Source organism: Mytilus galloprovincialis, chromosome 1 (assembly GCF_965363235.1).
Source record: "Mytilus galloprovincialis chromosome 1, xbMytGall1.hap1.1, whole genome shotgun sequence".
In the NCBI taxonomy this organism is placed as follows: domain Eukaryota; kingdom Metazoa; phylum Mollusca; class Bivalvia; order Mytilida; family Mytilidae; genus Mytilus; species Mytilus galloprovincialis.
The window spans coordinates 33,614,928-33,631,109 of NC_134838.1; the positions used below are offsets into that span (position 1 = coordinate 33,614,928).

General features: G+C 32.0%; 1 protein-coding gene and 1 long non-coding RNA gene across 3 annotated transcripts in view; both read left to right on the forward strand.

The window, feature by feature from the left end:
- LOC143072085 (uncharacterized) overlaps positions 1 to 16,182 on the forward strand; it is a 130,174-nt gene that overhangs the window by 89,480 nt on the left and 24,512 nt on the right. The gene's annotated exons all lie outside the window — the stretch shown is intronic.
- LOC143072075 (uncharacterized) lies at positions 9,201 to 15,867 on the forward strand. 2 transcript variants are annotated; one of them, XR_012977035.1, is made up of 4 exons: positions 9,201 to 10,724; positions 13,016 to 13,176; positions 13,962 to 14,123; positions 15,807 to 15,867. It is a non-coding gene; the product is annotated as an uncharacterized LOC143072075 (long non-coding RNA). The 2 variants fall into 2 exon arrangements; XR_012977034.1 differs by lacking the exon at positions 9,201 to 10,724 and adding an exon at positions 11,713 to 12,615.

Sequence of the window (16,182 nt, forward strand, 5' to 3'; positions counted from 1 at the left end):
TGTTGACCGATGTTTAAATCTTGGAAACGATCAGAAATGTAAAACAAATAAGGTAGCAAACAAAAACTTAAGGAATAACATGTACCTGAAAAGAAGCGAATTTGAATTCGTCGACAGGGTAAGGGGCTCTACCTTCGTATGTATCTTCAATATCGAGGAAAAGATCAAGACATGAACAATGATAATATCACGAAGTACGTATTCATGTACCCTTTTTTAAATACAGATGAACACAAAAAAATAGCTTTCAAGTAGCGGGCAGTTAACCTCGTTTATCGTACAAAATTTCAAGCTGGGTATCTATGATGGATTTCTTAATCCCTTCATTTACTAATTATTATTTCCGGGGAAAACAACAATTCAGATGAGCAAATATAACACTTGTAAGCTAATTTAAACAAAAAGTGTATATGGACAGGATCTGCTAACTCTTCCGAAACATCTGAAATCACCCCAAGGTTTTTGTTGGTTTCATGTTTCTCAGTAAAATGAAAAGAATTCAATAAAATTAAATGGCATCTTGATGTAATTCTATTTGAACACCAGTATTTTGTTTACAGAATTACAAGCTAAAACATGGAGAGATAACTAAAATCTAGTGTAAATCTTATTGTTTACGGGTACCTAAGTATGTACTTCGTAATATGATTTTTATGAATAATTATCGTGCATAGTCATATGTTTAAATCAATGGTTCTGCATTGTTTAAAAACTTACAATCAATTAACCGTAAAACGATATAATGATAGCATTTAAAATATTGATCATACGTCTCTTTCGGTTTGAAGAATGTTTCTAGTATGAAGTGCATTTTAGATAAAATATTTACAATCTTGATACTGTTACTGTTGTTGGGTGAGTACACATTAAGATATTCTAAAAAAAAAGTCAAATTTGGATTTTCCGGGTCAATGAAACTCGTATGAACAAAGTTCAGTTTCCTGATTTATATATTTGTTTCGGATAATTATGCATTATAAGCATACGTACGATATTTAATACATTGGTGACGGGCTGTTGTACATATTTTTATATTGTGTTCTGTCAGTCCCATTTTACATATGCGCAAAAGTATAAAAGTGGAATAAAAAACTGTAACTTCCCTATACAAAACATTACTAGGAGACGTATGATTGCCAATAATCCAACAATACACCTGACATATATACATAAATATAATTATCACAGTGAGATTTTACGGATAAATTAATTCAACGAAATAGCACGACACAGATTCGTAAATCTTAAAAAAAAAGACTTTAATAGACTTGAAATTTAAATCAAATTTTTTCCACGTAAAATACAAACAAATCTCCCTGTAACGACTAGGAACGGAAAGGGTAAGTGAAGAAGCCCTTGTCTTTCCTCTTTTTCTAATGCAATATATACGCTTAATAGAGGCAACAGTAGTATAACGCTGTTCGAAAGTAATAAATCAATGAAGAGAAAACAAATCCAGGTTACAAACTAAAACCAATTGACTTGTAACAGGACATTTAAGAATACATGGTGGGTTACACTTGGATTTATGGCTAGCCAAACCCCTCTCTTTTAAGGCGATTTTAAATATAAAACTAAAATGACAACATTAAATGACAGTACTACAGTACAAATAAATGCAAGAACATTCAGGACAGAGAAATACACAAATAAACAATACAATAATACTCTTCGACATGCTAATAGTTATCATAGGTACCAAGCTTATAATTTAATACGCTAGACAGGCTCATCAGTGACGCTCAGTTAAAAAAAAAGTCAGAAAGCCAAACAAGTATAAAGTTAAAGAGCATTGATGACCCAAAATTCCAAAAAGTTGTGCCAAATATGGCGAGGTTATCTATGCCTGGGATAAGAAAATCAGTAGGATATAGAATAATTCATATTTTTGAAACAGTAAATTTATAAAATAAAATGACCATATAATTGATAATCATGTCAACATCGAAGTGCTGTCTAACCACAGAATAAATACGAACACGTAAAACAATATAGGGCAGCATGTATAAAAAAAAACCAGCACAACAGAACCACTAAAAATACTCCTCGATAAGTTCACATCATAGTTAGGGGCGACATCAAACGTTCAATGTAAAAGGTGCTACTACAACTGTTAATTTTTTTTATCTTTGATTCTGATGTATGACCACTACTTTTACGTTATCTTTATGTATGGTGCATACGTCTTCTATATACTTCTTGCTAGCTTGTCTGGTTTCAAATTATATTCCTTATTCAAGATTTGTATTTCTGTCTGTGTCTTTTCAGTTCTGTTTTCGCAGCCTCTTGTAGGCTTTCGGTATTTTTTTTTTTATTTTCCGGCTATTTGTTATTTTAACCCATGAAAGGATGTGTCCTTCTTATGTCTTATTGTTGGTAATCTCTTGTATTTTGGTATTTTGTATAAGTCCTTAAATAGGTTGCCAGACATATTCAGAGTTTCTATTTCCTAGTATGAGGTTTTGAAAGCTTGTTTTGCGTCTCAATTAGGTAAACATTTCTATTTGCTTTTTGACATAAAATGTTTGATTTATTAACTTCTGTTTTCAGTAACTAAAGGAGGAACCGACGACGACGACTACGATGACTATTACGATGATTATGATACGTATGCTGTTTATTTTTGTTATAATTCTGCTTAAGTTACACTTTTAAAACCTTTATTATAATACGTATACTAGTATTAATAATTTTGACCCTTCCTCGCAAGTTACACTTTCAAAACCTTTATTATAATACGTATACCAGTATTAATAGTTTTGACCCTTCCTTGCAAGTTAGACTTTTAAAACACTCATTATAATACGTATACTTATTTAATCCGACCCTTCCTCGTAAGTTAACCTTAAAAAAAAACTCATTTTAACATGTATGAATACAAGTACATTTTATTTTGATCCTGACTTATAGTTAAACTTTTAAAACACTCATCATAATATGTATAGTTATTATTGATACACTGTAAGAGTAAGACTTTTAAGACATTCATTGTGATACGTATATTTATACTTATTATTGTGACCCGTCCTCGTAAGTAAAACACGAGACCGCTCATTATTAGATCAAACGGCTATCTTATTGTCTTGAGATGTAAGACCGTAGAAAATAGAGAGTTAATAGTTATCAAAGGGTACCGGGATTATAATTTAGTACGCCAGACGCACGTTTCGTCTACATAACACTCATCAGTGACACTGATATCAAAACAATTATAAAGCCCACCAGTACAAAGTTGAAGAGCATTGAGGATTCAAAATTCCCAAAAGTTGGGCCAAATACGGCTAAGGTAATCTATGTCTGGGATTAGAAAATCCTTAGTTTTTAGAAAAATTCAAATTTTGTAAACAGAAAATTTATAAAAATGACCACGTAATTGATATTCATGCTAACACTGAAGTGCTTACGAATGGGCTAGTGATACCCTCGGGGACGAAACGATCACCAGCAGTGGCATCGACCCAGTGATAAAACACAGGCAAATCCTATCGGACACTAATAAATTATTCAAAAAAATATTTGTTTTCTAAAATAGACACGGATGGACGAATTCAAACTAAAACTAAGTTAAAAATATCATTTTTTTTAATTTCCAGTTGTCATCTTTCAATTTCTAAGGTGAAACAAATCTTCGCCCCCATCGTATAGCGTTTACGTGTATGTATAGATACTTTAGTAAATGCATATTCGTATTTTTTTACGCTTTTAATATGATGTGTTTTTTTTTTCTTCTTATGCAACATGTTTTAACGCAAATATTTTGGAAAGAACAAATGAAATCGATTCCATACAAGTTTTGTGGTCCCAAACATTTATTGGTATCGGATAAAATGTGTCTGTGTTTCAACTCTCTATTTATTATGGTCTCACATCTGATGACATACGTATAATCATCTGGGAGCGTATGCATAAAATTGAGCTATTTAGGGTAAGATTTCTTATGAATGGACGGGATTTCCTTCTATAAATTAGTACTACTATTGGATACCTTAACATAAGTAGTTTTATGCATATCAGCCCTGAAATAGCTGCTAACGTTATTAGTTCAAAATATACATGTATGACTGTAAACTATGTACTAAGATATTTGATTCAACGCAAGGATTAACAGATTTTTTTAGAGCATGATTAATGTATTGTAATGAAAAATTGAAATTTATTGACATTTTAGAAAAATTGGTGATTTTTGACATATTTATATAATTTACTTGTGCTAAATTTGGTCTTTTACGTTTTCTTTTGACAGTGAAGTCGCTGCAATAGTTTCCGGAGTTCTTTTTGGTCTCGGTATATTGATACCACTCGCTATCTTCTGTTGGTGTCACAAGTTCGCAAAACGACCAGGACGCGTGGTTAATCCAACAGCAATGCCTACTGTAACACAAACTCAGTGTAAGTTGAACATCACCATTGTAGAACTAAATAATAGAAATGACTATTGAAAAGGACACCTTTACCGAGTTTGTCCTTTTTAAAAACAAGTACTCTTTAATAGAACGTACCATTTGTGATCTCCTAGTGGTTTTACTCTAAGAATGCATTTCACATACCAGAAACGTTGTTCATTTTGAAAATCTGATTCGATAGATTCTACATGTTACAAAACACAACAGATATTTGCTGACAAAGTCAGCTCTGACCTATATCATTCTACAGGAATACGATATAAGCGGCACATATCTGTCAGTTAACCTGTTATGACTCATTGGCATTTTTTTTACAGCATCAATCATTTTGAAGCACACGACTTCATCCGGTTATTATTTGGTGTATGTCTTTAAATCAATGTTTTCCCTTTGTGTAATGTTATATGTAAACTTGGAGGTGGGGATGGGTATCTTTAATTATTTGTGTTTTGTTCTTCCTACATCTTTTACCTGACCACACCATCCCCGCTATTAGTGTTTTATTTTCCTTTTGATAGTTGATAAATTTGAGAATGGAAATGGGGAATATGTCAAAGAAACAACTATCCAAACAAAGAGCAGATAACATCCGAAGACCATCAATGGGTCTTTAATGCAGCGAGAAAATCTGGCTCCTAGAAGTTTGGTCTCAGCTGACCCCTAAAAAAAATTTGTATTAGGTCAGTGAATATGGACGTCATACTAAACTCAAAAACATATAAATGTGACTGTGAAATTTCCAAAACTGCCAGGCGAGCGAAATGTGGTCACAGAAGTTTAATTACATAGAACAGATTATGATTGAAACAGGATAAGGATTTTTTTTACTAATGAGCTTTTAAATTAATCCGTTAACATTTGTATGCATATTTTGAGGATAAGAAGAGAGTACCCAAATACCGCGGAACTAATAGATGTTCATTTACGCATCAGCGTTGTCTCTATGTGACGTCATAACCGAATAATTTTGTCGGTAAAAGACTCGCGAGGGTTAAAAGGGAATATCAAAAATGGCAAATACCACGGCATAAAGGGGAATGTGATGCATATATCCACCGAAAGTGGTGAAAAATGAGTAAATTCGTTTGAAACAAAAAGAGAATGAGAATATGCGAAAAATACAATGGTTACCAACCAATCAAAATCCGGCATTCTCATTTTAGGTGTAATTAGGTATTAAGCTTCCCGTTAAAGGTATAGATATCAAGATCCAGAAAAGGGCAGCGTTCATTGTTAGTATTAGCTTTATTTAAAGTCAGTTCTGACTGATAAATCTCTTTAATGTGCATACTGAAGTCATCATTTTTGAACGCGAATATATCATCCAAATATGTAAAAAAATTATTTAACCTTTGAATCAGATATTGTTTCGATGGGTTTTTTTTTGGTCATGAATTGTAACTGATTATAATACAGAAATAGGTCTACAATGAGTGGTGCACTGTTAGTTCCCATGCGAATTCCTATGACTTAACGATATACGAAATCTCCAAAAGAACAAAAATGTTATCTAGTAAAAATGCATGGACTGTTATAGTATCAAAGCAAGTTCAATTGACATTGTTATTTTGTTTGTTGTTACAAAAAATGACCTAAAAGAGTTTGAACATATATATTCGCATTTTGACTTTTAAATACCTTTTGAAAGAGGTGTGTGATTTTTTTCCTGAATAAGATTAGGAGGCAAAGTGGTATATAGGGTAGAAAAATCAAAACATTGAACAGATTCGAAACCAGCAATACAAGCATGCAAGTTATCAAGTACTTGTAAGGAGTTTTGTGAAGCTTCGGAAGCCAGTACAAATTGGAACTTTCATTGTATTTCTTTCTGCTTCTGGAAAGGTAGATAAAAGTTTATGTTTGTTAAAGATGTCATCATCGGAAAATGGAGTTAGTTGGACTGCTGGTGAATTTGTGATTTTCTTATGCCGAACCTGAATGTAAGATTTAGGTCAATTATTTTTTTTTATGATATTATTATAAGCCTTAACAGCTGGGAGTTCTTTTAGCTTCTATACTATTAAACGAGAAGAGCTCATTTTGTGTGTCGCTTCTCTTTCTTCCACAATAAATTAATCATCATGTCCATGTGTCCTAAAGGTACCACGTATTGTCGCATTTGTCATCCATTCTTATGATTATTCAGTTTGGGTTATTTTGGGTGAAATACGAAAAAAACTGTGTCCGGAAATTTTTCCGTCATTGGACGAAATTTCAAGCCAGACTAGACATCCGGTTTTCGTTTTTTCTGTACTTTGTACATACCAAGGATTATGAATAATGTGTATTTGCTATCTTCTATCATTTTCAAGTTTACTATCCATGAAGGTCACTGGGTTTATTAAATAGAGAGGGTCTATATAATATGTCAATGACCGCCGTGGATCGATTAGTAAATTGAAAGTTGATATAGTAAAAAGCAAATACACTTTATTTATAGTAATGTATGTTCATAATATACACATAAACGCATTATTTAAGTCCTGTCCCAAAGAACCTATAACTTTAATGATCTATCCTGAAATTCTCCAGTCATTATTTTTTTTTACAAAAATTCATCCTACAACACTTTACATACTTTCAACCACGTTCTGGATACCCGCGATTTCGCGGGTGTATTCTAGCATTTATCACTCTTGCAAAAAGTATTTCAGTTTGGATTATTTTGGGAGGAAAACAAAAATATAAGCGTCCATATATTTTACTGGGGTGACTTTTAATATATTAGTGGCCGATTTATATAGTACTTATACTATGTATATATGTTTATACAGAAAAAAAAGAGAGAATAAAAATCAGTATTTGGAAAAAATAGGGAGGGCAAAAAAATAAAGATGTGCCCAGTCCCCCAAGTTCCTTCGACTTTTGATACCTCTCCTTGAATTCTCGAGTTATAATTTATTTTACAGTTTACATACGCTCTATTCCCCTGCGATTTCGCGGGTGTGTTCTAGTATGTTTGATACGAGAAATAGGTCTATTATGGTTGGAGTAAAATGTTTTTAAAATTTTGTATACGTATATTAATTATGTTCATTGCTGAATTGCAAAAAGAATCTCAGGATTTCTTGTCAGCTTTTATCTCGTTTTATCCAGAACAGTAAGTACGGAGTGAGTCGTGGATGATGTTATGACACTTATTCTTATTAGTAATTAACAGGGGTCAATATTTAGGTCCTGTACCAGTCAGGAATATGACAGTTGTTATCCATTTATTTGATGTGTTTTATCATTTGATTTGGGACTTTCCGTTTTGAATTTTCCTCAGAGTTCAGTACTTTTGAGATTTTACTTTTTACTGAGAAATGATTTCAACTCTCGGTCACACACTATTTTCATTATGCATATTTTCTTTTCCAGTTGGTGGAACCTATGGTAATAACTTTTCACACAACATTCCCACCCAGTTTGGAACTCAGTTTACATATGGTCAACAGCAACAGTCTCAGCCTAATCCCTATCAGCAACAGTCTCAGCCCGATCAGTATGCACAACCGCCAGCATTTACTTACCAGCATTAGACGTTGGATCTTGCACTCACGTGATAGAGATGTAACACGATAATAAAAAAACAAGACAGGGTCACCTTCAAAATCATACACTACTGAAATAAATTATGTTTATTGACTTCAATGAAGCATATACTTCGTAAAATAGTATGATATAGTATGTCATCTGAGTATCAATTTCAAAGTTGAACATGCCATTGTCAAAGAACGGAACAAGTAAACAAAACCGTTCTTCGTCATCATTGAACAATCGAGTTTCATCAAACATTATGCTCTAGGCGTTAAACAACCAATCATCAATTAATCAAACTATACGTGCCAATAATATCAGCTATGCGCTTGTATATTCTAGATATTTCTTTCAATTCGAGCACGTACACAAACTTTTTTGTTAGTGTCAACTGCTAAAAAAAAGGTGTTTCTGTATCAGTCAGGATTCTACTTCGTCAAAATTATCTCCCCATTACGCCAGTTCATTTTCACAATCGTAGAAATAGAAGCCATTGTAGGGATGACGCGCTGTCAATTTTGCTCTCGGAAACCGATAAATTTATCCACTTTTCACAATTACGATCCTTATATGTCAGTTGTATTTTAAAAGACAAATGTATCAACTAGCTAATGCGCATCAGTTAATGATCTTTTCTGCATTGATTCAACTTAAAACTATTGTCTGATCGGTTGTCAGGTGGAATTTTCGAAAATTCATAAACATTTAAAAAAAATCTAATTAAATATTTCGTTGAAAGGCAGACTAGATTTTTTTAGTGGTTGAAGATTATAAACTCTAGTTTTCACACACAAAAAAAATATAATTTTTCGAAGATATGCATTTTTATCATCCAACTTGAAAGACTGTCGTCAAGTACTTTCAGTAAAAAAAATAGCTATTCGAACACAACTACTCTGTTTTTGTGATTCATTAGATAGGTATTTCACTTGACCCATATATTTCATCTTTTAGTATTTGTTTATGTTATAAAGTTAACCTGTAGCTTTGATATATAAAATTGATAGAATCTGAAGCAAGACGATGTATGAATATAATAGATTGATGTGTTTCCGTCCATGGCAGGTTTTTTTTTAAATCGGAGGTTATGCATTTTCTACATCCAACTTGAAAGATACCCATGTCGTCGACTTGATATCTAAATGTTCTGCTTAACTATGTACTAAATAAATTGAAAACTTATGCAAATGGTGTTTTTTAAATAAAACACTTCGTAATTAAGAAGAAAATTGTAATTTTGTTTGTTTCTATTAACTTTTAAAATTTTAGTAACATTACAGTAAGCATTTATCGCCTTTTCTAACAAAGAGCTTCGATTCTTTTGTTCTATTTCAACCGGGTTTCCGACTGTGCATTTGTCAAAACTATCTACTACAAAAACAATTTTGTTTGTGTCTCTTTTTTTATATCATTTGTATGATTTGTTAATAATTTATTCAATTGTGGTGTATGTTTGTCATATATGTTTGCACATTGATGGATGGTGGATTCCAATTATTGTCACATTATTGTTTTGTTGTTTACCCAGCGCTTTGTCAATTTAATGCAATTATAAACCAACTTTCATGAAAGTAGCAAGTTCAGATATCTTTACAAAAAAAAAAAAGTCTTAACCCACCGTTTTCTTCGAAAAATGTCTGTACCAAGTCGGACCTATGACAGCTGTTTTCCATTCATTCCATTGGTTCATGACGTATAATATTTGCTTTTGTAATTTTCTTTAACTTATATTTTTTAATTCACATTGAAGTTTGTTGTTTTTGTGATAATGTTATTTTAATATGTTGCATATTATATTATTATAATGGATCTAATTCAATGGATAAAAAAGTTTCTTCAAAACGTATAGATATGAGAATCTCTTTTACACATCAATACATTTTCTATATCTACTTTCAAGAAATACTAACGCGTAAGATACATGTAAAAAGTACTTACATGAACAGCTGTTGGTGAAAGTGTACGTTTTTTATTTGGGCGGGTTGTTGTCTCTTTGACACGTTCCCCATTTCCATTCTCAATTTTATTCTTAGTTTAAAAATAAGCTGAAGAATAAAACATAATGATTTTAAAATAATATAGAGATGATTCCTGATGAGGATAATATTTGATGAGACCGAGGCTTGTAATTATTTTCTCGAAACCTATTTAAATTATTTTCTCGGAACCTATTTAAATAGTGTTTTTATCTCGATTTTGAGTTTGATGAGTTATCACGAAATGTAAAAGCAGCCATATAATTTACCAAAAAGTATGAACACAGCCCGTGACAGCAGGTTTTAAATTATTAAACGTGTTTGAAAATTGTAAATAGCGGGATGAAAAAAATTTGAACATTTCAAACAATCTGTATACTTTGATAGAATTTTCTTAAAATAGCAATATTGTCAATAATCACCATTTCGATTATGAAAACAAATAGTACATAAATGAATATTTCAGTAGTTGATATAGAGGAAACGGGTCATGAACCTTTCACATAGAGTTTAAAACAGGTTTAATCCACTATTATCTACAACAGGAAATGCCTGTACCAAATCAGGAATAAGACAGTTGCTATCCGATCATTTGATGTGTTTGAGCTTTTTGATTTTACCATTTGACAACGAACTTTCCGCTTTGAATATCACTCGGAATTCGATGTTTGTTATTTAATTTTTCAATACGTACAAATGTAACTCATTGCAAAAACTGGCTGTTAATAAGTAGATCTGATCCAAAAGAAAGACATATGTATGGATATGCTGTGAGAATATATATTTAGGACTGGAATGCGCTTTAGTCAATTGATAGGTATACATGGTAAATATTTTCCCCCTTTTTTAATCGTTTTGTGTAATTCATAAAGGTACATATATTTATTCCATAAATTGATTTGCCGACGAAATTCACTGTAATAGTCCATACAATAAAGCCTCGGTCACACCTTACCGGATAGCTCGAACGGATGCCAAACGGAGAACTTTTTTTCAATCCGTTCATATCCGTTAGGCGTCCGTTCTTATCCGTTAGACGTCCGTCCATATCCGTTGCATGTCCGTTAAGCGTACGTTTTATCTGTCGACGTCCGTTCTGTCCGGTGGAAAATTTTGAGCATGTTCAAAACTTTGAACGGACGTCCAACGGATAAAATGTCCGTTGAACGTCCAGTTAGGCGTCCGTTTTGTACGGTACTCGTCCGTTTCGTTTCCGTTTTGTATCCGTTACGTGTCCCTTATACATCCGTTGGAGGTCTGGAAGATAAATTCACCAACGGACTTCTACCAGACGTTTAACGGATAAAACGAATGTTCAACGGATGAGAAACGGACTTCTACCGGACGTATAATGGATATATCGGATGATGAATGGATCTGAAACGGATAAATACCAATTGAAGATTTCGCGTTAGAAATGCCAATTATTGGTATGTCAGATTTCTTAAGGTTCATGAATTCTTATTTTTCATAATCGATATTAGAGTATAGGTACGTCTTCACAATCAAGCAGTTCTTATTCAGGCCAGACACTGACCTTTTACATGTATTATTATTGTCGCCTTCGATTTGTCCGTATATCTTGTTCATCCGTTTTATCCAGTACGCTTCCGTTAGTTGTCCGTTTTATGCGTTACTCGTTAGTTGGATGTACGTTCAACATCCGTTCTGTCCGGTACGTGTCCGTTTCTCGTACGTTTCATATCCGGTGTGTGTCCGTTATGCATCCGTTACACGTCAGTACATCAACGGACTCCCAACGGATAACAATTTTGTCAACGGAACACTTTTTAAGTACATTATTAACACTAATTATATTTGTATAAATTGATCGAGTTATCAAAGAACACGTATAAACTGGTTGATTATCTACTACTGTTAGTTAGAAAATAAGTTAGTTATATCTCATAACATGTATCTGCAACATGGGTCGACCATTTTTTTTGGATATATATTGGAAATGTGTATCTTTTCTTTTAATAGGTACATGCTATTAACAATGGTTTTTCAATCTGATTTAATTCGTTGATTTTAAATTTTTTATTGCTATAAATTATTACTTTTAATAATAATGCACGTATTTTTATCATTATTACATAGTAAAGGAAAAATATGCCAAACACTGCAAACTAAATCAGTTATCCAAAATACACGAATTTAAGATAATATTTATTCATTTCATAACTTGTTCCTTTCCGTAATTGCGTTGACGTTATATTTGGTTAATCATTTATTACATTTCATTTCTCCTCTTTGCTCATTTACTATCAAGAACTACCATTGGTGCAGGCCAAGTGTTTATAAAAGTATTGAACTTTTGAGCATTAAAAACCTCAATCAGTTAACTTGTTCAAGAAAATACAGTTTTACTGTATAAAAAGTCAGAGACAATGTTATAACATGAACACTATCTGTCTGTTTACTCGTTTTATTTGAAACATTTCATATTAGCACAGACAAACTGCAAATTTGAGGTAATATGAATTATTTGAACTTGTACTACTTTTCTGCAGAGTATTCTTTGTACAAGTGACGAAAACGTGCATTTGGCGTACAAAATTTCAATCCTGGTATCTATGATGAGTGCACGTGACTTGCTTGTACAACAAACATGATGCTTATTTTTTTTCAGTGCAATTCAGTTGTAGCCAAGAAAGTCATACATATTCCAACTACAACCAATATAACCATTACTACATGTACCACTATGATACCAAGTTAGTAATAATTACTTTTACAGTATATTGATCTTCGTTTTACGTTGGATTAATAATCTTTTTGTTTGCTATTGAATATCAAACTCTTTGGTTAAATCCTGCTTGACCATTAATATTAATCTCATTTACAAATGCAGATGAGAGTTTCAACTAAGATGTGTCAAATGAGACTAATCTTGTCAATTTTCTTTTAGAAAAGTCAAATATATGTCGAAATTGACATGATATTTGACCTAATATTTACAATTTATACACAAATATCGGCAAAAGTAACATCATTACTCCAAATTTGTCAACCTTCATTTACATCTATGTATGCGTATATCATTTGGACATTCTTCTTATTTTTATAGTAGGTACATTTATTGAGTTTTTATCCTTTTTTAATTTTTTTTTATAGATATAATGGTGCTGTAGCAGGGGTAGTAATTGGAAGTTTCATTAGTGCAATAATTATTACAGTTATTATTGTTATTTGTATAAAACACGATAATAAAACCAGCGGCATCAGAGGTCAAGTGATACACCCTCACTTAAAGACTATATCAACTTCTATAACATGTAAGGTTATCTGTTTATATTTTATAGATAGGAAATATTTACTTTGCAAAAGAGTAAACGAAAAACGTCATGTAACTTTCGTATATGAGGTCAAGGACAAACGACACAAAATTAGAAAAAAAGACAATTAAAAGGTCAATATGTTTTATTTCTAAATTCATTTATTTTGGTTAAGTTTTATTCCAAAGTCTGAAATAATGGCATACGAAACGGACTTATATATAATACACGTATACACCCGTTTTATGGTGTCCCTTTGATGAATTCTACTATGATTTCTACGCAGGCGACAACAATTTTGTACAAGTTATAGAACACAATTTTACATCTAGACTTTTCATTGACAAATTTAACATTACGGTCCGCTCAGTTTTTTACACTCATTAACTCAGCAAAATCTCTTTTACTGCAATAAAAAACGAAAACAAATTTTACAGTATATATGATGAGCAATACACAAAATATGTTGGTATATTTACAAAAAAGTCTTATGTACTGTAGCGTTTTTGTTTCTGTCGTCATACAACAGCTTTCCCCCTTTATCAAAATAAATAAAATATGAAAAGAAACAGCAGATATTTTTATATAATCAGCCATTAAACAAAATATTTCAGTATATTTATAAAAAAAAGTCTTATGTACTGTGTAATATTTTCTGTCGTCATACTGATACAATATAACTTATCAAAATTATAAGATGGTTGTTATAATTATGTTAGATGTGAAAATAATAATAATAAAAAAACAGGAGTTAATGGTCTTTAATTTTTGTATTTTTTTTTCAGTCAACCAGTCCTACACAACAACATTTCAGGAACCGCCGCCATACCAACAAATTGCTGATTCATGTTCCCTATCACCGCCTTATCCGGGAAACAGTGTGTTGGACTCAAATACGCGGAAATTATCTGATACTGATCAACCATCTCCAAGATATCAAAAATAAAGTACATTGGGATTTATATAGCAGTTATTTTTATTTGTTTTTAATTTCTTAGACACGATACTTGTTAATTTGAACTAAGTAATCACAGAACCAAATTTGTCTTTAAAAAAAACTTTTCGTATTACGCCAAACGTCAAGACATCCAATAAAACACGATTTATGTCCCCCTTTTTGTATACACTTCAGGGGACGATTGTGTTTTCGTAATACTGGTGAAATTCGTGAGTGTTCGTGTTACGTTGATTCACAAATTTCCTCAAGTAATTAAATTAGTAGGCTACTGAACCGATGAATGTAACTGGTTATTTTTTCATGATGTTAGAAAACAAAGAATGCATTCATAATTTGTTTTAAAATATAAAAAAGAAGATGTGTTATGATTGCCAATGAGACAACTATCCACAAAAGACCAAAATGACACAGACATTAACAACTATAGATCACCGTACGGCCTTCAACAATGAACAAAGCCCATACCGCATAGTCAGCTTTAAAAGGCCCCGATCAGACAATGTAAAATAATTCAAACGAGAAACGGGGGGTGAGTTTCAATAACATAGAACTTCCAATTTGCTTCAAAGATTTACGATCATAAATCTCTTGTTACATTTTTTATATCAGTAGAGGTATTTCTAAATAACCAGCAAGGGTTCTATTCGACTATTACAAATGCAGACTTGCAGACTTTATAAAAATTGAAACTTCATTTGCATGCAAATGACCGGTCGTTTTTGTGTAGGTTTATCAATGGTATACAAATGCTTTCTTTGTCGTTTTAACAAATTGACAAACAAAAATGTTGAACTAAATAATTTGGAAACAAATAATTTTAAACATAATAGCTAAAAGACGAAAGCTCAATCTAAACTAAAATCAATTTATTATAAACAAACATAACAACAATTTGTAAGATCATACACTTCCTTTGTAAATGATGATTTCCGATGTTCTAAGTTTAAGTCGTAGTATTTATTTTCGGAAAGCCATATTTACATTGCTGACCATCGTGAATATTCTAAACATGTTTTTGTTCACATTTTTATCAAGACTTTTGCTAGTTATTATATCTCTTCTAGGTATGTATTTTTTCAGCGTATGCTATTTTTATTATTGTGATAAGATGGAACAGAGACTTATATATACTACTATAATAGAAAAACATTGAATATGGGGTATCTATCCATGTCAAAAAATCAGTATATGCACAACAAAATAAACACAAAAAGCAAAGGAACAACGTTTCAAGTTATTGCTGTTCTTCATTATGAAGTCACAGTGAGGCCTTCAACACGGAACAAAAAACTCTCACCTCACTGTACAAAAGCATGTAGGCTTAACACGGCCCTTAGCACCGGCTTTAGCGGAATTCTTTGCAAAATTAATTTGGATAAACTTTGTAAGATGTAAAACCACCAAATCGGACTCGATCAAAAAAAAAGAACAAAATGAAAAGAATATCATAGTTAAAAACAAAGTAGTTCCTACGCACAAGAGTAAATCTTAATAAGTAAACCAAATGTACTTACAATACTATGATTGATTGCAACCGGTTTTCTTATTCATGTATTTTGTAAATTCTGTAATGATACACAAAAAGTCATCTTTGTTAAATTTATTTCATAATTGTTCAAATGATGACAAGTTATTACAAGTACGCTCAAACAATTTTGATATCTTATTGTAGACCGTGTTGATGCCATTGGATATTACTACTATAACAGAGCTTACTACCTGTCCTATCAAAACTACGTACAATATCGTAACTACTTATATTACCGGAATAGATACTATACAAACTACAATTACTACTACAGTTCCAACAGTGGTAGCAACTCTCCGCTGTTGAGGTAAGATTGTATCCCTTTATTATTTTGTCCATGTACAAAACTACCAATTATTCTTACCAATGCTGATGGGTGTGTTTAATGACATTGACTTATGACTATAAAGTCACTTCATTCGGCTTCTTTGCAATTGAAATACATAAGAGAGAATGTTTGACCTTTTATTGTAGCTTGCTATGTGGTCTAGGTTTTGATCATTGTTGAAAGCCGTACGGT